Source organism: Lepeophtheirus salmonis, chromosome 14 (assembly GCF_016086655.4).
Source record: "Lepeophtheirus salmonis chromosome 14, UVic_Lsal_1.4, whole genome shotgun sequence".
Taxonomy (NCBI): domain Eukaryota; kingdom Metazoa; phylum Arthropoda; class Copepoda; order Siphonostomatoida; family Caligidae; genus Lepeophtheirus; species Lepeophtheirus salmonis.
In genome coordinates, this window is record NC_052144.2 from 31,206,951 (window position 1) to 31,232,100 (window position 25,150).

General features: G+C 29.3%; 1 protein-coding gene across 1 annotated transcript in view; it reads right to left on the minus strand.

The window, feature by feature from the left end:
• Positions 1-23,108, minus strand: part of LOC121129234 (neurotrimin-like) — a 233,630-nt gene extending 210,522 nt beyond the window's left edge. The window contains exon 1 of the mRNA XM_040724944.2: positions 22,902-23,108. The gene's annotated coding sequence lies outside the window, so the exon portion shown is untranslated. The remainder of the gene's footprint in view (positions 1-22,901) is intronic.
• Between the last annotated feature and the right edge of the window lie 2,042 nt (positions 23,109-25,150).

The window sequence follows — 25,150 nt, forward strand, 5'->3', positions numbered from 1 at the left end:
TGTTGTTGTTTTTTTTGAGATGGTACTTTAATAGCTTCTAAGTTAATAACAAATATTGAAATTAACAGGTCAGCTGAAAAGTTTGAAGGCAAACAAAGTGAACTCCATTAATTTGGGAACATTTGATATATTTATACAACGTAGTTACGTTTGAGTGCAATACAATGATCCCAGCAGTCATGCAAATTTCCAATGATATTTTTATACTACGATTTCTTTTTAGTCTTAAAAAGGTTCTCAGTTTCGGCGATTACCTCTTCATTCCTCTTATTTTATTTCAACTACTATTTTTTTGGGTCTGCACACAGAAAAAAGTCACAGAGGGGCAGATCCGGAGAATAAGGTGGATGGGAAAGTAATTTGTAGCATAATCCATGTAAGCTTGTCATCGTTTTCAGAAATTTCCAAATAATGCTTCATATTTTTAAAATATCAAAAGTTGGAATGTTTTAACATTCCAGAGCCCTACTTCCATTGGATTTGAAGGGAAATTATTGGAGGATTATGGACGGAACTAGACGGGATTTGAAATGGGGTACTGCGCCATCCCTAGTGGGAGAGTGTTTAACTTTTAGTTATACATATGTAACAAGTAATGCTAATCGTTAGGATTTTTTTGTTCGCTCTTTTTTGGAGTTGCCAAACCGAAGAGTGATTTTGCTTTTTCTGAGCTGCTTTTTATTCCTTCTTCACTATATACAATTATATACAAAACCAAATTAAACATGGGTGTGTACTCATAGCAGACCGAGAGTAACATTGATGATTTCTGGGGGAGTTGTAATTGTAGGTCCATGATGGACTTTGAGTAGAATTGAGGATGGGCTTCAGAGTAATTCTTGTCAAAGTCCTGGTTTATTTCCTTCCCCTCCTTTTCCCTTGTGGTAGCTAATTTGAAATAAGGAAATGTCATGGCAGCTAAGCTCCTCTGCTCCAAAAAAAACTTCAAATTGTCAGAGCTACATTGTTAATTTTCTCTTCCTTTTTTAACGTGCCCAAAATGGCGAACGATTTTTAAAACTATATATAGATACAAGTGGTACGTGATGTAATGAATACAAAAGAAAAGCATATTTCATGTTCGATTATGATATTTAAATATGTCATTATTTTGAGTATTCCTTCATTTCTTGTGAATACGAAGGCAGTGGAAGGGGTATCATATTTCATTCAAAGTGTATTTATCATAATAAGAACACATCTGCTCCATCCGAAATGAAACCATTTTAGAAAAGACTTTTTGTTCTTTTTACTCCTTCTTATACTTCCTTATATCTCCATAATACATACAAATGTAGTATATTAGTTTTTCATTCGTAATATCATGTACCATGTATTTATTGAACATTCATACATAGAGTGTTAAAGTTTAGAAAATATAACCTGATACGTGTGCGATATTTTTTCTACTTGGCAAAATGAGAGTCTGTTTTATTTAATTTTCCTTCTCTCTTGTCATTATTATTTAATCATGAAATATAGAGATTCACTAGAGGATGGTGTGTTCATTAGTGACAAATAGTAACACCGAAGATTTGTTCGGGAATTATAAGAATAAGTGAGAGTAGAATTGAAAGTTGACATAGGAATCATTCCTGACTCTGTTTTTGGTAGATACATGATTAGAATAAATATTTTTAACTTCCTTCCTATCATAGTTGTTAAAAGCTAATCTGATAAAATGTGATGATAGCTAAGTTACTCTTCCCCAAGACATTCTTCAAATTGTGATGGTAAGCATATCATTTTTAATTTTCTTTTTTAATGTACCGGTGGTGGGGTGGTCCAAAACAAAAAAGTTTCGCCCACTATCAGAGGCAACATCTAATTTTTTATTTTTATGAAGTGCAATACTTATCCCCCCCCAAAAAAAAAAAATGTTTCCTATGGCAATGGGAGACGATGCTTAATCACCTCCTAATTTTGCCTATTTTCTGTCTCGAAAGAGTTTAAGTAAGGCAAAGTTGTCTCAATTTGCTGAATTTGCCCCTTCAAGTTTTGAACTGACATTGGTTGTACTAGGGAATGCACCAAGGAGAGGTCTTGGCGCTTATCATCATGTGAGATGAGGGATGGTAGGCTGATATATGCTTTCCGTCAATGAGGGAGGACGTCCAGTTAGAAAAATGTAAACAGTTTAGTGCAATTCTAAATGCAAAGGCATGGATAAAAACTCCACTCAGTATTGAAGCTCTAGCCAATGACTTGCAGTTTTAAATGTACAACCTTCGAAGATAAATGTGGCTTCAGGAAAGGTTCCTCAGAACCATTTGTGGTTTCTGTCAAAACTGGTAGGCCTTACCTAGTTTGCAGATAAAGTAGATGCTGTTTCCATCGTAGAAACAATGAACATTCTGGAAGAGAAGACTTGATAAGTATTTATCAATCATCCTCAAGAAACAAAGGGTACATTTTAGGAATTTGTCCACAACAAGAATAATCGAATTTGGTACTTAGTGGTAAAATATGTATAAGCATGATTGCTAAATTGAACTGGGTTTTCAACAAAATATTTTATTTTGTAAGACTATATGTTAAATATATTTACACTTATTTTGATAAATTCTACATTTGCTGGCGAATACCAAAATATTTCCTAACGTGATTTACAGATAAGAGTTCAAGCTTACCCTGTGTACCTACTTTAAATATTTTTTTTATAGTAAACAAATTTATGAAATTACAATGCTGTTAAGCTCCGTCTTCTAATATAAAATTTAAGATAAAGATTCTTCGTTACAACACTATTGGGAAATGTAAAAAAAATGTGAGGGTTTTTGGACCTGTAACATAAAATTTTTTATGTATGTATGAATGGCCTACACTAACCAAAAAGCTCATATTTTATACAAAAATGGAATGATGGATTTAGTACAGCAACAATATTTTTATATTCGAAAATCCATTGGAGATAAGTTAAGAATTTTATTTAATAAATTAATTAAGATATTTCTATCATAAATAACATGCTCATAAATAATGAAAAATAGTCATTTGTTTATTTAAGATGAAGAAAAACTACTTGGTGTTTTGTGGATGTTTTTAACTCTTCATGAAAAAAATAGAAACTTAAGAGTCCTTCAATTCATTCAAGACAAAAATAGATTTATTTTTTTCTGGAAATAAATTTAATTATTTATTTTTATTCGAAAGTAATAACTTTTCCTCATTATTTCTGTAAGATCTGAAGCTCTAAACATTTATATCTAGATTAATATTGAACTTATTAAATTGATGATATATGTACGTAAGTTGTAGTACAAAACACGTGTTTCAAAATATTATTTGTTCTATAAATAATATTAATAGGCACATGATTTTTGAAAAACACACTTTTTTTTATATATGTAAAATTTTATAACTTTAGGCCCGTTGAAGTAACTCTAAATATTCATAGAAATTCTTCGAACCTTTGTTAATCGTATTTTTTTATCAAAAAAACGCATTTGAACCCTAAACTATTTACTTTCTCGCAAAAAGTTTTTTAATTGGCCCTCTAAAATAGAGTATATTTTGCGTGGGGGTCACCAAATTAATTGATAAAATATTAAAATCATTTCTTTGATGCTGATAGAGGGTAAATTATTCTATGTATTCATCATATTTTTATGAAAGCAACTGCTTATCTTGTATTCTAGTTAAGAATTTCCAATGGTAAAAATAATAACTTAAAACTACGTACATAGATATAGCTTTTTTTTAATACTTGTTATGAATTATGTATTCCCTAACTAATTTTACTCTAATTTGAATCATAAATGGCTAAAACAAAACAATTAGAGAGGTGAATAAAAAATGGAGCAAAAGTCTAAAGAATTTTACGTGATCGCAATTTTTTGATTAATGAATCGGGCGTTCAAAATAAAAGTGAATACTTATATTGAATATAACACTTAAGATTTTTACTTAACGAAACGGATAAATTATATTCCACTATTGTAGCAGAGTACAACCCCAGGAAATAATTTATTTATGTCATCAATAACTATAATATACAAGGTAAAGTAGTACTATTTATTATAACAAACATGTAAAAGTCTTCCTTTCATTAGCCTCCACCTGCTTTTTTTACAATTATATTGCCCGTTCAATGTAAAAAATGAGTTAAAACAATGACGAAACGGAGTACATCAAGCTCAAAGTGCTAGGACAAGACTTGAAAGAAATTCATTTTTGAGTCAAGGTGTCTATGCAAATGGAAAAGCGTAAACAGACCTTCTCGGAAAGTGGCGGTGTTCCTGTATCCAGTCTTCAATTCTTGTTCGACATGAAGAAGATCAACGACAACGAAATTGAAAGGCCTTAAAGATGGAACAAGATGACATCATCAAAGTATATCAAGAGCAGTCAAGAGGCGGGAAAAACCCTTGTCATCCATTTTAATTAATACTTCCTACATGCACAAGAAAGAGAATTTTTGGTATACTTCTTTAATTGATTAATTCCATCTCCACCCGACTTTAATAATCATATTATTCAATTCTCCTACTTTCAAAAATAACGAACATTTTTTTTTTTTTTTTTGGAAAAATTGGACTTATTCCCTATATAAAGAATAAAACTTATTTAAAAGACAAAAAATATTTTGCGTTATACGCCGTACAGCTATATTTTATTGGTAAATAATTATTGTATTGAAAAGCTAATTAAAACCTGAAAATTATTGTTTATACATCTAAAATACTTTTTTTTATATAAATTGCTCTATTTTTGACTTATATTAATTATTTATTGCTATTTTTTCAATTTAAAAAAATATCAAATTTTAAACTTAAATGGCTTTCAACAACCTTACGACCTTATTTACTATTAATAACTTTATTCCAAAACTATATTAATACTTAATGCAACTTTTGAACATTGATAAATATACTTCTTAATTATGAACCAAAAAGAACATTATCAGACTAAGTACTTCAAAATTTCGATAAACAAAAACAATTTAAGACCTAGACTAATATAAATATACACAATTCGTCTTATTTAAGTTTAGACTTAGAGAAATGCTCAAAGTAAATTTTTTGGTTTGAATTTTACAAAAGTGAGGTTGCATTATATTCTAATAATCATTTGCGATAGTTATTGTTCATAAAGATTGGCTGTAATCTTCAAAAACGACAAATTGTAAACCAAAAGAAATATTGTGTTGTAAATTTTTGAACAGTAAAAGACCCCAATTAGAAATTGTCATTTAGAGATCAGGACAGTTGTGTATTGCATTAACAAGCGAATTAAATCCCAAAGAAAAGTTTCACGAAAGTCTTGCAAGGTCCTAAACTAACAGTTAGAACAAAGTCCATGATTATCCTCAAGGGTCAGTGAGATCTTTGGATTCCTCCATCAAGGATGCATGAGCTAACTTATTATAATATTACTTCTGTAAGGTTTGAGCAGCTGTCATAAAGAGGGTGAAAGTCATCATTGTAGCTGAGGAAGGCAATTTTGAATAATGAAAAACTGATATCAGTTATAATCAATTGAAAATAAACTTAGTTTTGTTGTCACTGTCCTCACAGTTTTGAATAAAGTTTGAGAAATAATCTTCAATCTAAACTTAAGTATAACTGATGGAGTATTAAATATTTATGGATGCCATAATGCTTAGCCTACAAATAAAAATCTAAACTTTAACAACAAAAAATGGAGTATAAATTAATTATATGATAGGAAATATTTGATATTCAATTTCTGATAGAAAAACACAATATTAAAGGTAAAAAACTTAATGATACTGTTAATTCAGAATTGTTTACGGACCACAGAATAGATTTTTGAGCCATGTAGCTATTAATTCTTATAATAATGTGTATGCTGAGTATACCTGTTTTTAAATATATCATTGTAAAGGGTTTTTCATTAATAGCGCTCACACTTTTTTTTTCAAATAAAACAAAAACGGTTTGAGATATCGACAATTTCTTTGTTTGCCGTTAAAGTACATTAAAGTTAATTTATGAATGAACTTCGATGTCGTTTAAATGATCACCACGTGCACGTTTTACGAAGTCCAATCGTTGAACCCAGTTTTTGACTACTTTTCCGCATAAATTGGCTGAAACTGCAGCAATTTCGTGTTGAATATTTGTTCTGAGCTCTTCTAACGTCTTTAATGGTGTAGATTAGGACTTTCACGTGACCCCAAAAAAAAAACCTAGAGGCCTTAAATTGCAAGAGCGAGGCGGTCAATTGATTGGCCCATTTCTGGAGATAAGACGCTCACCAAACTTACTCTTCAATAAATCGATTGTTACATTTGCTGTGTGTGAAGTGGCACCGTACCGTCTTGTTGAAACCACATATCGTCCAAGTCCATATCTTCCAATTCAGGCCAAAAAAAATCGGTTATCATGGCACAGTAACGATTTCAATTCACAGTAACGTGGTAATTGTCATCGTCGACAAAAAAGTACGACCCAATAACACCGCCATCATGCAATCCACACCAAATAGTAATTTTTCGGGGATGTAATGGCGCCACATGAATCACGTGTGGGTTTTTTCCGGGCCAATAGCGCATATTTTGCTTGTTAACAAAGGCATTGAGCCTAAAATGTGCCTCATCGCAGGAGATGATTTTACGTTGAAAATCAGGATCCTTTTCGAATTTTCCTTCATCCCATTTTACGAATTCCCGACGTTTGAAGTGGTCAAGTGGCTTCAGTTCTTGTGTCAACTTGATCTTATACAGGTGTAGGCCAAGATTTTTTCGCAGAATTTGCCACAACGATGTCACAGAGATGCCCAACGATTGAGAACGGCGCGTAAGAGACAAATTTGGGTCATCTTGAGTTGATGCACTTGCGGCAGCAATATTTTTTACACTTCGTGTATTTCTTTGTCTCACTGGCACAGGAACATTATGTGACGTGTGTATGGACTCAAATTTTTTCACCAAACCTTGAACTGTTGATTTTGTAGATCCATTACGTTGACCATAAATTGGCGTTAACGCTCTTAAAGTTTGGATCAAAGACTCACCACTTTTGTAATAAATTTTAATAATTTGCATGCATTACTCGAGTGTGTACTGCTCCATGATGAAACAACAATTATTTCTTTGCACAGTTGTCAAAGAAATAATAACAAATATGATGTCGTTTTCGAAACCTATGAACGTAAAATGTGAGCGCTCCTATTGAAAAACCCTTTATATATCAATTTTTAGCACAGTACCAAATATGTACAAATCTATAAAAAATCTGCATTATATAACTGAAGTAACAATAAATATTTTTATTTTCATAAATTTGCTAATAAGTGCTCATAAGGTGAACAAACATTATTAATTTATGGTTTACTTAGCCCTTCTTTTTTTATTTCAATAAAAAGATATTAAACTCTTAAAAATACGCAGATTATAATAGACATTAAAAGCTATAAAGTGTTGTTTTGTTATTCTTTTAAGTAATAAAGATCGAAATGGAGATAAAATTAAATAAATATTTGCAGTAAAGTTAAATTTATTCTACTTAATATGTACGTCTAAAAATATTTATGCCAAAAAGTTTAGTATATTTATGCTTATGCTCATATTTTTACTGTTTTTATTATTAAATGTTTAAGATAATGAGAAAAATCTGTAAAATTTTAGTTACATACATAAGTATAAATGTTTGTATTCTTTTCTATATTGATAAAAAATGATTCAAGCATATGTTAAAAAAACATTTATTTTCAATGTATTATATTTTTGTTCAATTTCTAACAAATTGTTATTTTATTAATTAATTTTTTGGAGAAGAGAGAGAGAGAGACAACGTAAAATTGTATTTTTGGACAAATATATTAGCGATAACAAATTCTGAGTTTGAATAATTAGAAATCATAAAATATACAGAAAAATATCATCATATTTTTTTTGAAACAGCAAAGCCTTTATATAAAAATATTACATATCTATAAAAATAAATACATAAAAGGAAATTTGCGTTTGTATAAAAACATCTTTCAACCTTATAGTTAAAATTACTTTCCTTCTAAAGACGTAAATACCAAAAACAATTAAACCATTACAAACATTTAATTATAAAGCTTCTCATATTCGTATATAGATAATATAACATTTTTAAAACTTAATGTACTTGACGAAAAGAAAAACAACCCCAACAATTCAAATAACTAAAAAATGATAATACAACTCAATCCATATTTTCTATATTTGACTTCTTATGTCGCGGATAATATACCTAAAAGTTCTTTCATACCAAAGTGATTTCGATAGAAAAAACTTCATGAATTCGGCGGCATACTTGAACAAATGAGTCTTGTGGTAATGGAATCCTTGGGGTTAAAGCCGTGTATCTAACTAAAGCTAATATGAAGATAGTCCTAAGATTTATCCATCAATCTCCTATTTTCTATGAGCTGTAGAGCTATAAACGATTTACAGTTACTGATAGCTGCACTAATTGTTTTTTTCCTCGCCTGAAATCTGCTTCCTGTCAGATGGAATAACAAATAACACAATCGCTTCTAAATATATTGATCCAATATTTAGATACCAAGAAGTATGAAGAAGATATTAAAAAAAAAATTTCAATAAGAGTTGTAACCTAAAATAAAACTTTTAATAAATAAAAGAAAAATAAACATAAGAAAAAATTTAAAAAATCTTAAAATGGAGCATAGGAGTTTCAAATAGGTATTCGATACAAATTTCTAATATTATAAATTGTACATCTAGTATTTCTCAAAGAAGTACTTTTTTGCACATGTGCAATTTATGTGCCGATGATTCCTTGTCGCTTCCAAAAAATTTAAAGTTGATGGAATATAATAGAAAATAAAATTGTTTTGTAAAGGACATTCTAAAAAAAATTATTCATATCTTATAGGAATATACTTCATTATCTGATACCTACAAACAATGTCAACCAAAAAGTATTAGATTATCAATTTAATAATAAGCTGGAAAAAATTATTTTTTCATATGCACCAAATGAAAAAGCAGACGCTATTATAACTAGGGGCATTTCATTACCAACAAACTATCAGTCATTCCTATTTAAATGGTCTTAATATCTATTTTATATTCATAGTTTTAACAAATAATAGGTAATGTTTTATATGTTGATAAGCATTGTGCATTTATGATTTCAGTCGTAACTTGTAAAACTATTAACTTATTAAGTGTTATTGTTTTATATGTAACATATTGTGTACGGAAGATTGCTGCAAAGAAAATTGCCATAAGGAACATCTCATGTCTTTTACTAACAAAATCAGAATACCTCGCCCAAAACTGGCTTCGTAAAAGGACAGGGCCACCAAGGAGGTTATAAAGTACTCCTTTTACTTTACAAAGCATTTTAGGACCAACTGAATACTTCAAAATAAACACAAAGTTCATGGGTTCGAAAATTCAAAAGTACATTAACTACGAAGCTAACAATGAAAACCAATTATTTATAAAATACAGTATTTTTAAATGAGACAATCACGGTAAACCCGAAACATCTTGTCAACCTATAATAAGACATATAATAATTTATATATGAAAAATATACAGGGGTCAGAATGTATTTAACAGCATTTGGAGGGAGCTGAAATACTTTGTGAAGTGTTGGCGGTGTTTTAAAGCAAGAGTGTGGTAAAGCCTACCGTAGTCTTAATCACCCATGGACCTAGGGTTTATTGGGATGTATTTGGAATCAGCCTAAATGCTTTGTGAAGTGGCTTCAGTGGGTTTAAACCATTTTGGTGCCCCTACCATCTTGAAATCAAGTTTTGGGACGAGATATTCTGATTTTGTTATTAAAAAGCGGGAAATTTTCCATATAGCAATTTTCATAGAACTGCAACATCTATAGTATATACCAGCCGGGCCAATAAAAAAATTAACACTGGTTCTTCTTATTGTTAATAAAATAAACTATTTGTTATACCTTCATCAATAAATTAGAAATTATATTTCCTTTTCTTTATTTGTATGCATGTAAAAGCTTAATTAAGTTTAATCATGATTATATCTAAATATAGTCATATAAATTAATACATTGTGTATAGTAGTTTTAGAACAATGCTAATTAATAAAAAAACCTTTATTAAGGTATTATTGGACTTTCTGATAGCCAAGTTCAAAAGAACTAACTAAATGTAAAAGTAATAACTATACCTTTACCTAAATAAATATGGTTTTTATGCCAAATAGATAATTTTTTACTTATCCAGCCATCATAAGTGTTGCAAAGTTACTCAAAAATTAATTGTGAGCCATATTATGATCTTTATTGTCTTTATTCCTTTCAGTTGGAAAGAAATAAAGCCAAAACATGGATTAAAGGCTGTTAGTTGTATATGTTCACTTATAAACAAGATTGACTGAAGTTTTATATATTTATATTCCAGACATTAATAAGGGGCAATAAAATACAAATTGACCAAAATAACAGGTTGGAGGAAAAAATAATTTTTTATTTTTGGCTATCTTTCAATGTTTTATAAGAAGTGATACAATCATCCAATTTCAGCCAACTCTGCCCCATTCTGTTCTATAATTTGTTGCCCAACAAGAATTCAATTTCATAATCCACTTCTTGTAGAAGCCTCGTAGAAGATGTGTGTGGTCTGTTGCTCTCTTGATGATGTCTTATTGTCTCTTATTCACAAATACTGGCCGCTTCTGTTCAATTGCCAGCTTCAAACGTCGAGATGTTCATAGTAGAGGGCTAAATTGAGCCAGAAAAAAAATAATTCTCAAACGCTATTGTACAAAAAGAATCGAAAGAATATCGGCTCCGTTTACATCGCAAATTTTCTTGGTAGGTTTTGACGCGTTTTTCCCATTCAGGAAGAAAAAAAAGTAAAATTTCTTCCTTTGAAACCACCATACTCGACGCACGATAATTCACGAATGAACCGGCCAAGTGCAAAAATGTCAAAAAAAGTTTATAGTACATACTCACACATTTACAACGCTATATTTTATGATTCAATGAAAATAATAATGAATAAGATATACTTAATTTAAAAAAAGGGCGGGAAATACAAAAATACTTTTTCCCAACCTAATATATATTTTTTGAATTATTTGAAATAACACCAAGGGCATGACTGTAATGAATCACGTTTTAAGTCTACTAAATTTGAAATTCATAATCAGTCATAATTTAATTTGTATCATAACAAAATTTATTTCATTAATACTCATCGACTTCATATAGTCAAATAGGACGTAAATTAGAATAAAAAAATGATTTCTTATAGTATTAATAAGTAGTAGACCTTAAATAAAAACAAAAATATTTTGGATGGCAATTGCAATTCAGCTAGTTTATGATTATTAACTACACAATGTTGTCAAATAAGTTTGTAGTATTAAAGGATCATTAATAAATTAATATGAGTCTCTTTAATATGCTACATGAATCAGTTCAATCAAAGACATGACTAGGTTTTAAAACATAATAATCTTTTGACTAAGATTTTATTATTTTCTGGAAATTAACATATTATGTGCATTGATAAAAATAATTAAAAATCTAGGCAGATAAAACATAAATTTGCAATGTAAATAGCCAAGGATGCATTGTCTAAAGGCTTGTATAAAACATATATTAGTTTTTGTCATAAATACTCTATATTCAGATTATTAAATAACAATTCTTTGTGATTGACTACTTAGTATTTTAACATAAAATGTGTGTGGCCTTTTTTCTTTAATGTAGATATACGTCATTTGTATTACATTTAATATAGTTATATATAGGATTTTGGGTATATTAAAAAAATAAATCTAAAACAATCTTGGTAGCGCTAACATTTGAAGAATGTCTTAGAGGAGAGGAGCTTAGCATATCATGTCTATTAGCTAGTCATGATGTTTTATTAGATCAGCTGCAAGCAGTTGTTACATAGGGACACAGGTAAGAATTACAAGAGAATTATAGGGAAGATGTCGATCCTTAATTCTACTCTGAAACCAACAAGGACTTACAAATATAACTATGCAACAAATCCTCACGGTTATCAATGTATTATAATAGAAAAAGGAAGATCCCTCCTCAGGTTTGAAATCAAATAATAACACCTTAAGAAAAGAAAAGACACTGTTCAGTTGGCCATTTCCAAAAAGAACGACTGAGTTTTCAAAAGAAAGATTAGTATCACTGCTTATATACAAACAAAAATATAACAACACTGCGACAACAGGCCCTCTTTCCCAAGAAACAGGTAGCAATGCCTACAATATGTACATTACAATTGTATAATAGAAAAAGTATGAAAACTTAAACTCACTTTCCTTTAAGATATTAGATAAACTGATTTTTAGGTTAAAAAGATTTTTATTCTTTTGGAATAATGCAATCAGTGTTTCCTCATTTTTGTTGTAAATAACAGATATCATTTAAATGAGTGGTTATCTTGGTATCAATAGGTATATGTAATTTATAGGAAGTCTACAACCCAGTATTAGAGTAGAAATTTGAGATAATGTACGAAGCAGTTTCATTATCATACATTGTTTAACGTTCCAAATTATTTTATAAATTTACACTTTATAAAAATACAAAATGCTTAAACAATACATTCTAGAGCAGAGCTCTAAAAAGTGTTGTATGAGAGTTCACGCACACTAAATTAAAGTGAATATTTTTTATCCATAATACTGATAGGCGATCTAAAGATTATAACGTAATGTCCTGTAATACATTGAAAATTAATTACTCTAAGGTTTATTTCTCTACTTGTACTACTCAAACAATATTATTTGTCCTATTTTCTTAACTTCTAACTCAGTTACATTTTTTACAACTGTTTCTGGCTATGGGGTACAATTATATCATTTTATTTATTCTATTCAATAACATTGTTTTAAAACTGAGCATGATAATTTTTAAATATATTGAAAAAAGAAGACATATATGGGTATGTTTGGATCTCCTAAGTAAAACCAATTTTGATCAGTTTAGCTGAAAGCAAAAAGTTTTTGCAACTATCCTTGGTGGTTTCAACATGAGTCCAAGAGATACTACAAACTAAACATAACCTTGATACGTGCCAGTAGTGTCATTTCTAGGACTTTGCAAGAACTTTTAAAACAAGCCTACTATGCTTCGTCGTGTTTATAAAAAATTTGTCATCTCAATAAATGCTTATAAATGAATATAAAGAGTATATTTTCTATCTATAATTTCGATCTTTCTTTTTATTATATTGAAAGCTGTTTGTTGGATTAAAAAATATAGTTAGTACACTCTGTAGAGTTTTTAACATAGACTCAATACTCAACTTGGGGCCGAGCCCTAATTTTGAAGACTTAAGACTTTTTTGACCATAAATAAACTTTCATAACCTTGCTTAGGACTTAATGGTCAAGACTTGTCACTAGACTTGCACTCAAACTAAAGACTGGATATTACTTAGACATGATTATCAAAACATTTTTACAACTTTTGTCACAATAACAAAGGAATAGAATAATCACAAAGAAAACTTCTCAATGTTCATTTCAATACATACAAAAAAAAAATATATATATATAGGACTTGAAAAGACTCATCCAATACATTCGGCCTGTATCAATATACTTTAGATCATCAAATTTTTGTCATCAACTAACATTAACAGATGTGTTCTATTTGAATGTACAAATTCTCAACTAGGTGATATAAAATATAAGGAAAGAGGTTTTTTTTGTTGTTTTTTTTGCATTCATATATAAGTAAAGCTAAATCGTTTATAGTTATGCTAAAAAAAACTGTATTCCTTTTATAATTGAAATATTTTCATATTAAACCCGAAATACTTCAATTCATCAAAGTCGATCCTTTTGCTAGGATTTATATTAATTCTAATATTTTCAACATATTTGTGGAAAGTTTTTGTTTTTCATTTTGTCTAAGACGTGCCAGAAAATTATTTTATTTATATACATTTTTTTCCAACCATTTATCAGATTAAACAAATAAAACCAGATTCTAAAGGCTTGATGGATTTTAATTTATTTAATTCGAAAAAATCACCATCATTCTCAGTGACAGTCTCTATACGAGGCCAAAAACGAGAGCAGGGCATTGCGATATGGTCCTTTGGAAATCCTAGAATCCCTTTTTGATCCGATTTATAAGTTCGTCTTTGTTGCTACAAGAGATTCGGTTGGTTTGTCGTTCAATTGCACAAACAGAAAAGATTATATCGGATTCAAATCCGACGCGTTTGGAGGGCAAATTTCTAGCGAGATGAAGTAGTTTAAAAAAGTATTTATACATTCGAAACTTTTTTTTTTCAAGGTGTGACAGGGAGCCCAGTTTCGCTGCAAACAATTGGCAAATAGGTAGATCCAGGTTTGAAATTGGATTTTAGTGTGTCCAGGTAGGCATCAGTGTTGACCTTTGGCCTTGGGAGAACATATAAAGAGGCATGAGATGGCCTTTAGAGCTTACCACTCTAAACACTATAACGTGGAATTGCAGTTTCCTCAAAATCACCTCTAAAAATCTCAAATTTTCTCTTAAGTTTGAACAAAATACGCACAATTTGTCTTAAGTGTAACACCTATTTCAAAAAAATTTTATTATGAGGTTCTTATGTTTTAAAAAGGTATCTTTTTAATAATTCTTCTGTAAAATTACCTTATTTTAAACCATTTGGCTCAAAATATTTAAAAGGAGCGTGGAGCCCTACAGTTTTGCACTTTTTTTTAGAAAGAAATGTGTTTTTGTTTTGATATAACTTATAAAGTAAAAATTAAAGACTTTTTAATAAAAACTACAAAATTTGTCTCAAATGTTTATAGAAAATTTTTAAAAGAACTCCATACCTAAAGGGTGATTCAAAACGAACGGTTTTTGGATTGTAGAAATAAAACACATAAAATATTATAATACTGTCAAAACTTTATCATGAACCGAAAAAACAATCCTTGACAATTATTCCTATAAAATAATCCCCTTCATATGTTGGCCGCAACTGGTCTTTAAATGGTACATTATTTCCCCCCAATTTTCGATGCGTTCGAGCATTGTGACCGGAATCTCACGAATAACTCATCATATATTTACTTCCATTGCTTCAATCGTCGCTGGTTTATCCAAATTGACTTTAGCTTTTACGTAGCCCAAAGAAAAAAGTCCAAAGGTGTGATATCACACGATCTTGGTGGCCAATTTACCGGGCCAAAACGTGAAATTAGTTGCTCACCAATGTTGATGTCCCAATAAGTCCACTGTTACGCGCGCTGTTTGGCAAGTCTTGTTAGAATAAATATCGTGGAGACCATGAGCATCAATTTGAGGTACCAAAAAGTATTTTACCATGGTGCAATAACGTTAGCCGTTGACAGTAACGTGTTGGCTACACTCTCGGCTACGGCCACAATATTTTCTACGCTGCGAGCTTTAAGTGGCCTACCAGACGACAGGACATCCCAGCAAGTTGCTGCCCCTTCAAATTTTTCAATTATTCTGCGAATTGTGGATTCTGAAGGTCGATTATGTGGACCATTAGTTGGGCGTAATTTGCGAAAAACTACTTTCACAGAACGCTATTTTTCATTGTACAATTGAACGATTTGTACACGTTGTTGTGGCGTATATCTTTCCATGATGAATTGTAAAACAATACTGAGTAAAAATGACGTATGAATTTGACAGAACTCGCGCACGCCTGTCAAAAAATCCATACTGGAAAAAACCGCTCGTTTTGAATCACCCTTTACATTTCCAAAGATTGCTAAAGGCAGTTAGAGAAATTGTAACTTTCCGTCTCTCCTTCTGTTATTTATTGTATCACAGCCAAACAATTCAAATGATACATACCAAAATTTGCAAGTAAGCATAATGTTTACTTATATTCATAAAAAAGTGCAAACTTCTATTTCCTTCACCTGGGTGATATTTTTATATTCTTTATTTGAGGATAAAATATATATTAAATTAGTCCTAAATTTATAAATAAAAACAAAACAGAGAAAAAAAATAATTAAAACTAAATGTTCTATAAAATAGTGCCGGCGTAACGGTGGCCTAAACAATAGAAATGTTTCATTTTACAATTACTAACAACCAAAATGTAGTTAAGCTTATATTTAAAAAAAAATAATAATTTCTGAATTTATAAAAAGATTTCTATGTACTCTTTTAAGTGTTGATAGAATAAAAAAGGATATTCTGTTTAGTTCTTTGCATTTATTATTAATTATGTAATAATATGTTCCTACATATCCTGAAAACAATTCAGAATCAAGTATGTTTAGATTTTTGTTGTGTAGCTGATATTTATGTTGTAAAATTTCTACCATTGTAAATTTAATAAGATATCAAACTAATTTATATCCGATTAATCTTCAGAATAAAATCTGACAATCGTAAGATGTTACTATCAGTGGAATTACTTATTGTTGGGAAATATCTCGCATTTAAATAAAGAATCATCAAAATTGTTTATCTAAATTTGATTAAAATTTTGAACATTAGATACTACTAAAAAAGAACAAAGCACTTATATCAAAAACTCAATTTGAAAGAGAAGTAGGTTTTTTTTTCTTTTGAAGATATCTTTGACATTCCTCATACTGCTACTTTTACAAAAACGTTATTTTTAAAAAGAGACAAAAACTTATTGCTAGCCCAACAAGTGTAACAGAGAATGGCTGTTTTCGACAGAAAGAGTGACTGAAAGATATGAGAAAATGATGACCAGAGGGGCTGATCATCCAACACTCAGTTGATCTCCACTGAATCGGAAAATAGTGAAACGAATACTTTAAATCTTACAACAAGAAGACATAGAGGAAGAAAAACTATTATTACACTAGAATTATTCCCTGTTTTTTATCTAACAAAAGTATCAGATTGAAAAGCTGAGCTCAGTTGAGGAAAAACCGATAAAGCCTTGAGCCTTAATTAAAATAAAGACAGATTTACAAAGTAACGTTCCTCTATCAAATCATTAGGATAGTTCAAGGATTTTTAGTCTTATAGGGAAAAGAAGATTAATCGACTGCCTATATCTGTCTCGAGGAAAGGAGTTTCTAAATACTTCATGATGTTGCCAAAATGTTATTTGGAACAGGCGACAGCTAATTCTGCATACGAAACCATTCAAAACTTAGAAATGGGTGACACTAAGTAAGGGGTTTTTCTTTTGAAATAACAAACTCCAACTTTATATACTGAAAAAACATTTAGAGACCTTAAGAATATCATATTTGAACATTCAATATATAAGCTCAATCCTAATTTTACATATGAGTATAAATTATGACAGAACTATATTTATTTTTTTATGAAAAACTACAACTTGTGATACGTAGGCATGTTGTTCATATTTAACTTTTTCCAGTAACAGAATAAGAAATAACAAACTAAAGAGATTTTTTTGGTAACTTTATTTTGTTTATTTATATACCTGCTATATCAATATTCCATGTTTAAATTAATTAACCTCCAAGGCTGGCTTGTATGTACACATACATATTAGAAACAAAGTATTTTATTAATTAAGGCAGCAAAATATATCTTTAGATAAAGTTATAAATTTAGTATATTTTAATACAGGCATGAAAAAATATACTTTAAGAACTGCTTTATATATTAATAAAGCAAAGTTTGTTGGGATGTTTGATATAAAATCATTTTTGAATGTGCAATTAATATCTACAGCGTGACAATTTGATCTACAAAATAAAAATGTAGATACGATCATGTGTACCTAAGGTGTCATATTAATAACAAAGAATAGAAATATAAATTTATATATTATAAGCATTTGTTATTGTGCGAGTTCTGATATTCTAGTCAACCTAAAAAATGTTTTTTTCAGTTTTGTTTTTTTTTGCTCATACTCTTATCATTATTATTTCATAATTAAGGAGATAACAGATATGTATTGAGTAACTACGTATTCTCAAGAAAAGAAAGAGTACTACTACAGATTGGTTGAGGAGTTATCTTCTAATAAGGAGTAATTCCAGCAATTACCTCTTGTTACCAAAAATACTTTTGTCTGATTTTTCAAGTCTTTACTTATAACTAAAGAAGGAGTGAATAAAGAAGCCGTTATTATTTTGTTATTTAATCTCAGGATAGTCTTTGTTTAATCCAATGTATGCATATTAAACGAAGACGAATTAAGAAGCCATTCTCCGGAAGATGTGGCTTTTGTAACATTTTTGCATTCATAAGGAATAATTTAAACATTATTTTGACTCATTTGAAATGCAACTGAAACGGTTCCTTTTTCACGTCTTGGGTTATGCGCTAATTGTGGCTATTTAAAAAAAATAAACTCATTTTATTTGAAAGTAAAAATAAAGTAAATGATTAAAAATAGGATTAACCATCTTTAGGTAATTATGATCCTCAATGCAAAAATTTCAACTCTCCCAAAACGTTCATTTCCTACTTCAGCAGTCAGTAATTCAAAAAGTACGACGATCGAATTAATGTTCTGTTGTACATAAATAGAGTTTTTTTTATATTCTTCGATACATTCATTCAAACCACGACAGAGATAGCATTAACAGAGTCTTACAAAATTCAGTTTTGTCATTTATTAATCATATGTTAGTCTTCTTTGACGTAGACAGTTAACTGGGGTAAAATGGCGCTTCAAAAATACCAGATTTTTGTCACAATTATGCTGTTGATATATGTTCAAAATTATACTATTTAAATTTGTATCATTTTCCAACAAATTTGATCAAAAATAGGTGCATATGTAATAATCAATTGTGCAAATGATATATACATAAAGAAAAAATTTTGGGTCTCAAAAACATATAAGGGTGGTCCGAAAAGCATATACGTTACATTTTCAGAATCAAGAAAATCAAGTGTTCTTTTGGTGGTGTGACAGGGTGCTGCGTCTTGCTGTCAAATTCAAGGTTGGTCTGTCATGATGCTGCGGAAAGACGTTGGTGCGCAGACCACTGATGTAGACCTTGTTGTTGACCTTCAGGCCCTGCTTGAAAATGACGAGTGGTTTAAAAGGATCTTTGCTGATAACAAGGCCAAGAACCATAGTTGCTGTGGTTAAAGGGCCTTCAGGATCCTAGGGACGTTATAAGGACTTTTTGCCCACTATCCATTGTTCCTGGTTTAGACACTTGTCTCCCTGTTTGACGACTTAGAAACTGTCCCTTACGACTTTTATAGCTGTAGTAGCGTAAATTTTCATTTATGATACGATGAACGGTTGAACAGGACGCTACATCGATGTGGTCAGAAATTATATTCATCGATTGGCTGGGTTGTTCTCTTTTTTTTTTTAAACAAAGCAGGACATTGGACAATTTTGGCCACTTCTAGTAAATCACAAGGCTTCCGGTAAATCATCAACAGTGAATCTTTATTTTTGCAATTGATATATTTTCTGAATTTTTGGACGAATCGAGTAGTATACCAGACTGCTTAAACTTAAATTTAAATTGGACAAAATACACTAAAGTGCACAACGTTTTTGTTGTTGTTTAAAGAAGACAGGAATATGATGTAAGAAAGTATAATGAGCAACAAATGTGGTTGAGCAACATTTGTACCGAACTTACTCTCTAGTAGAGTGTATTTTTATTCAGACCCGTTGGTATGGGGATTTGCTGAACCCAGAGAAAATTGTGACTGTTTAAAATAATCGTTTTCGAATGTAATTTTTTGTTATCGGAACCCACAAGCATATATGTTTAATAAGAACAAGTTTGGGATTGATTTCTGTGGTGGAGAGTTCTGTCACTGTATATAAATAGTCTATTTAAAACCTTGGAATAAATAGTTTATCAGACCACACATTTTTTCAATTATTTTACTCATTTTGTAAAAAAAAAAAAGCGGTATTGCATGATGAGTAAGTCTATCATGCAATAAAAAACTTTTGTTTTGCCCTTAAAAGTAAAATTTCCAAGATGAAGGAATTTGTATATATAAAATGTCCATGACATGTTTGATAATACATCATAAATGTAGGATTGTTTTGATGAGTTACTGAATTATACTATACAGCCTGATTGATGTTAGCATAAACAGATTGGATAATGTATTCTAGGTCACAGGGATTTAACCAACAAATTTGCACAATAGAACATCCCTGCCAAAGTACTTAAAAAGAATGAGAAACTAAAAATTTTAGCCTTCCTTGGAGGTTAGGGTTTCCCAGGAAGCAATTTTGGATGACAAATGTCAATGGTTTCTAGATAATTCATTCATTTGCATTCATATACTTTGACATGGTTTTATATACAGATTATTTTGATATAAGACAAAAACATTCCAAACTTCTAAGCTTAAAATTACATATGTAAAAACTATAAAACGAGTTGTGTGAAAGTCATTTGCAACCCAGGGTGATATAAATGATGAAAAATAGAACTAGTTAAGCATATTTATACTTAAACTTGTCAAATAATGACTAAGAGATGTCTTATTGCTATTTTTTGCAATATACTTGACATCTCTGTCTATAGTGCTCTTTTCTTTGGCTCAACTAACAGTCTAATCAAAAAATTAGAAAATATATATAATAATTTAAGAGAATACTTTTTTTTTATTATGTTTTTTTTTTAAATGAAACGTTCGCCCTATTGTTAAGAGATATAAAAAGCTTTGATACAAGACAATAGAGAAATTTAAGCAAAAATAAATTCCGAATCATAAATAACCAATTAACGTAATCGTTCATGGCGTATTAACTTATATTGAATCTTCTTTCTGTTTTTTTAGGAAAGGTCGTGAGACACAATAAAGTTAGTATAACCAAAAAGTTAGCAACAAATGTGGAAGGTTAAATGGAAAATCAAATGAACAAATACATAATTAATTAATATAACCCTACTGTCACACGGTAATAATATAATAATTACATAAGTTGTACCAGAAGATAACTTTTTTAGATTGTAGTGCTAAATTTAATTGCTCCCATAGATACAAAACATCCTGAAAATATGTTAGTGCTTAAACTGTATGTACATTCATTCTTTATTCGGAAGCATGAAGGTAATGGATTATTTTAAAAGTAACTCAAATAAAAAAGTAGTACAACTCATCCACTAAGAATGGATGTTGACAAATATGCTCTTTACTTGTCAAATACGGTTTAATACATCTTTATATACAAAAGAATTGCCGGGAGGTATTAACACTTTCTTCGAGAAAGACCAAATGATTGATCACTTTTGTTTTAATATTTTGAAGAAGAAAACTTTTTTTAATTAATTTTTTTTAATGCGTGATTATTTTTAAATGTGGACCTTTGATAGGAGTTTTTATTTTTAGCTAAATGATATATTTATGTTACCGACTTTCATTTTATTTCATATTTTATGTCTTATACATCTATCTACATAAATGCACATTGTATAATATGAATAAGAATAACACAAATATTTATTATAAGTCGTAGTTCATTGTATGCTAATTATGAACGGTAAGAGAGTTCTATAAGTTGTGACTATACATATACGTATGTATATATACGATTAAATATTATTTTTGAGTATAACATTATTAATTTTTTACACAAATACTTATGTTGATATTTTTGAAATCAAAAGTAGATATTTAATTAAAATTTGCGAATATTCGGGAAATATCATTGTTGCTGCTCAAATGCAAACTTAGTTTACAGAATAAAAATTGCCTGATGAGAAAACGTTCATATCTTCCGAATGTTACTCCTATTTGGATTTAATTGTATAACATTATATAAATATATACTAGGAATTATATATATTTTATTTCGAATTATTTTATTAATGTTTTAAATAACTCCAAAACTTAGTCAAATTTATCGATAGACAACATTCGAGATTGTTCCATACCTTTGGCCATTGTAATTAGAAATATGTTCCCCATTTAACCATAATGAATATTCATAGTAAGACTTACTCGCTAATCCTCTTCTTCCTTCATTTACCAAATTTTCTTTTTTAATTGGTATTCAATATACGTTTAACCTTTTTCCGTTAGTTCAACCATTTTATTTTTGTGGTTTTTAATAGCTAAAAAAACTTTGAGACATAGGAAATTCATCTAGTTGTATGAAAAAAAATCAACTTATTAGCGAAAAAACAAACTTGCCCTTCTAAGTCTTGTAGTCTAGTCGGATCAAAATGAAAAATAGCCTTATCTACGTAACTAATAATTCTGAGCAATTTCATTTTATGTCTAAATTCTTTATCTGTCTCTGTTTTTGAAATAAATACACAATGCGTTTTTATTAGCGGACATATTTTAAAAAGCTAGAAACAAAAGTCGTTTTAAGTATCAAATATAGGTCTTTACTAAATACTTGAAAGACAAATAGTTGTACACTAAGATATATATATAATAGATATAATATTATGTAAAAAGACATTGACCTGGAAAGAGATGAAATGAAGTGATTTTTTTATTATTAAAATTGGAAATAATATGTTGTAATAATAATGATACATCGAGTTGACAAGATTAGCATCAAATGAAGTAATATTTTTAATTGTTCACTGAGCATATCATGGCTCACACACCTTAATAATAAACAAAATGATCATTAATCATCTTAAAAAGCTATAATATAACAACGAGCTCTAAGGAGAGAGAGAAAATAACGTAACTTTGGGTTCATTTTGATGTACATTGGCAGGGCATTAATTTTCCTTCTAAGATTAAATCTGTTCATTATGGTTACAAATGTGGCTCCTCAATACAAAAACAAGAAAAAATAAATTATAATATTGTTAATTTCTTTCAACCAATTATGCTCATTAATCATTTTCCTTTAAGCGCAAATTGCACTTAAAATAGTGAAAACTCATCTTCAATATGAAATAATTCAAAATTGATAAATTTGTCATTTCTCCTTCTTGAGGGTTTTGTTCAAGATTGTTTTTATGTTAACTTACTATATATATATATACATATACATTTAAAGTAATTATTATTATCGAAATAAATTACTAATAGCAACTAAATTATATTTTCATAACATACCTGACAAATATATTCTTAGAAAGCCTTGTAGACCTTTTATGGCTATATTCTATCAAAATGTTGAATAATATTTATTTAATATATAGGTACATATATTTATCATTGAATTACATGCACTTGCTGAAAACGAGACAATATTTTTTATGAATCAAAACACTAACAGACGAAAGAAAACATATACGTTCACAAGAAATAAATTCTAACTGAAAACGAGAGGGAAAGAAAAACCAAGTTAATAAGCGGATATCTTTGGTAAAAGAGCAAAAAAGGAGGGGGAAAATTTGTCGGCGAGCCTTTTTTTCTTCTTCTTTTATTTCTCAAAACGGTAGAACATATATTATTTTTTACTACTACCTGACTAATATGAGCCTGTTCGTTCGACGGACGCATGGGGAGGGGGACGCATTTCTACATAAAATGCTAATAGTGTAATGCATTTTTAAGCCTGTAAAGTAATATAAAAATTCAATTTAATAATATAATATAAAATTTATCTTTGTATATTTAAATCGAATGTAAATGTACTTAATTAATTCCAGAACAATAATTAAAAAAACCCAAATCTATTTATAAATAAAATTCAGAAAATAAGCATACCCAATTTAAACATTTTGCGTAGTGCCTCCTGGTTTCGGTAAAAAAAGTTTTAGTTTGTCAGAATTACTCCTAAACGGGATGCAGTTACACTTGCTTTGAAGATGACCTCGCAAATTTCCACTCACACATTTAAAGGTAAAAACGCCAAGTTACAAATTGCTAAAGTTTGGTAAATCAAATAGTGAGAAACAATCAACATATTGCTACTTAAGAATCCTTTCATTATGATCCTAAGCAAAATTTATGTTACACTTTTTTCTGATTTTTTTTGTTCATGTTTCTTTTCTTAAATAATAATTAAAATGTTTATTTTAATTATAGTAACCTTTGTTTAGTAATGTTATGTAAATGAAATCCTGTTCAATGCAATGTCATAAAAATAACCTACTCCTAGCTTGCTTGCCTTGTTACAAATTTAGACCAAAGTAAAGATCGTTAAATACATGCACCAAATGCATCTTCTCTTGTGCTTCTTTGTTTAACCGAAAGTATTCAGCGCCACCAAATAAAACTATTTTACTTGTAAATGAGTTAGTGTTCCTACCACAATTCAAAAGATTTGCAGCAATCCCAGACAAATCAACTAGTTAAAGCAATCTTCCCTTCACTTCTAATTTTTAATAGTAGAGTGTTATACAAAAATGTTACTACTTGAGAAAAAAACTGCAGAGGAGGAAGATTTAAAAGTTTATTTTTGTATAAATAAGATTTGAAATCATTTAAATTAAGTAAATAGGTGTAATATTAATACAAAATTAATCTTAAGAAAAAGAAAAAATGTACTAAATTATATTATTTTCAGATACATATCACATTTGATATATAAATTTTAGAATTCTTTACTTGAACAGTTTATTAACTTTTTTGAATCAAAAACTTAATAAGTCCAATTCAAATATTTATTCAATTGATCAATAATTAGAAAAAATGTGAATTTCTTATTTATCACCTTCAGAAGTTGTTGCAAACGTATTTTCTGGTTAAAAAGTGCTGAAGCTGCGTGTTTTTTAAATAATTAGAAATATAAAATTAAAAGTATAATTTAGAAAATATTTCAGTATGTAATTGGCATCATCAAGAAGAATTAGTCAGTTCATCATTAAAACTTCCAATTTTAACCCTAAACTTATGAACTGGATTTTAAAATATATTAAAACTTCCGATTTTGACCAATGTTCAAAAAATAAGGACAAGAATTTTAATTACAATTTTTTATCATGCATAACCCTACTGGATTTAATAAATAACGACTATTGAACATAAATAAATTTTAAGAAAAATAAAAGTTTTTTGATTAAAGCCTATCCAAATATTATATGTACTTTCCAATATAATTAGCATCAGTTTATAAGTAAGAAAGACCATTTGTCCAATAAAGCCCATAAATTATATACATTGAAAGCTTTATTATAATTGATTATTTTATGTCTTTTTATAATTACAAATATTTATTTGTAGAGGACAAATATTACTAGAGGGTGATATAATAAATATAAAGTCATTAATTTTCAAAAATACTATTTTTTAGTTTTTTAAAAATAAATTTAGAGGATTCTCAGATGTCAAAAAAGTTGAAAAAGTGCTTGGGATGTCAAATTGAAGTATATTTTAGATTATTCAATTTTTGGTCAACCGGGACGTTAATGCCATTT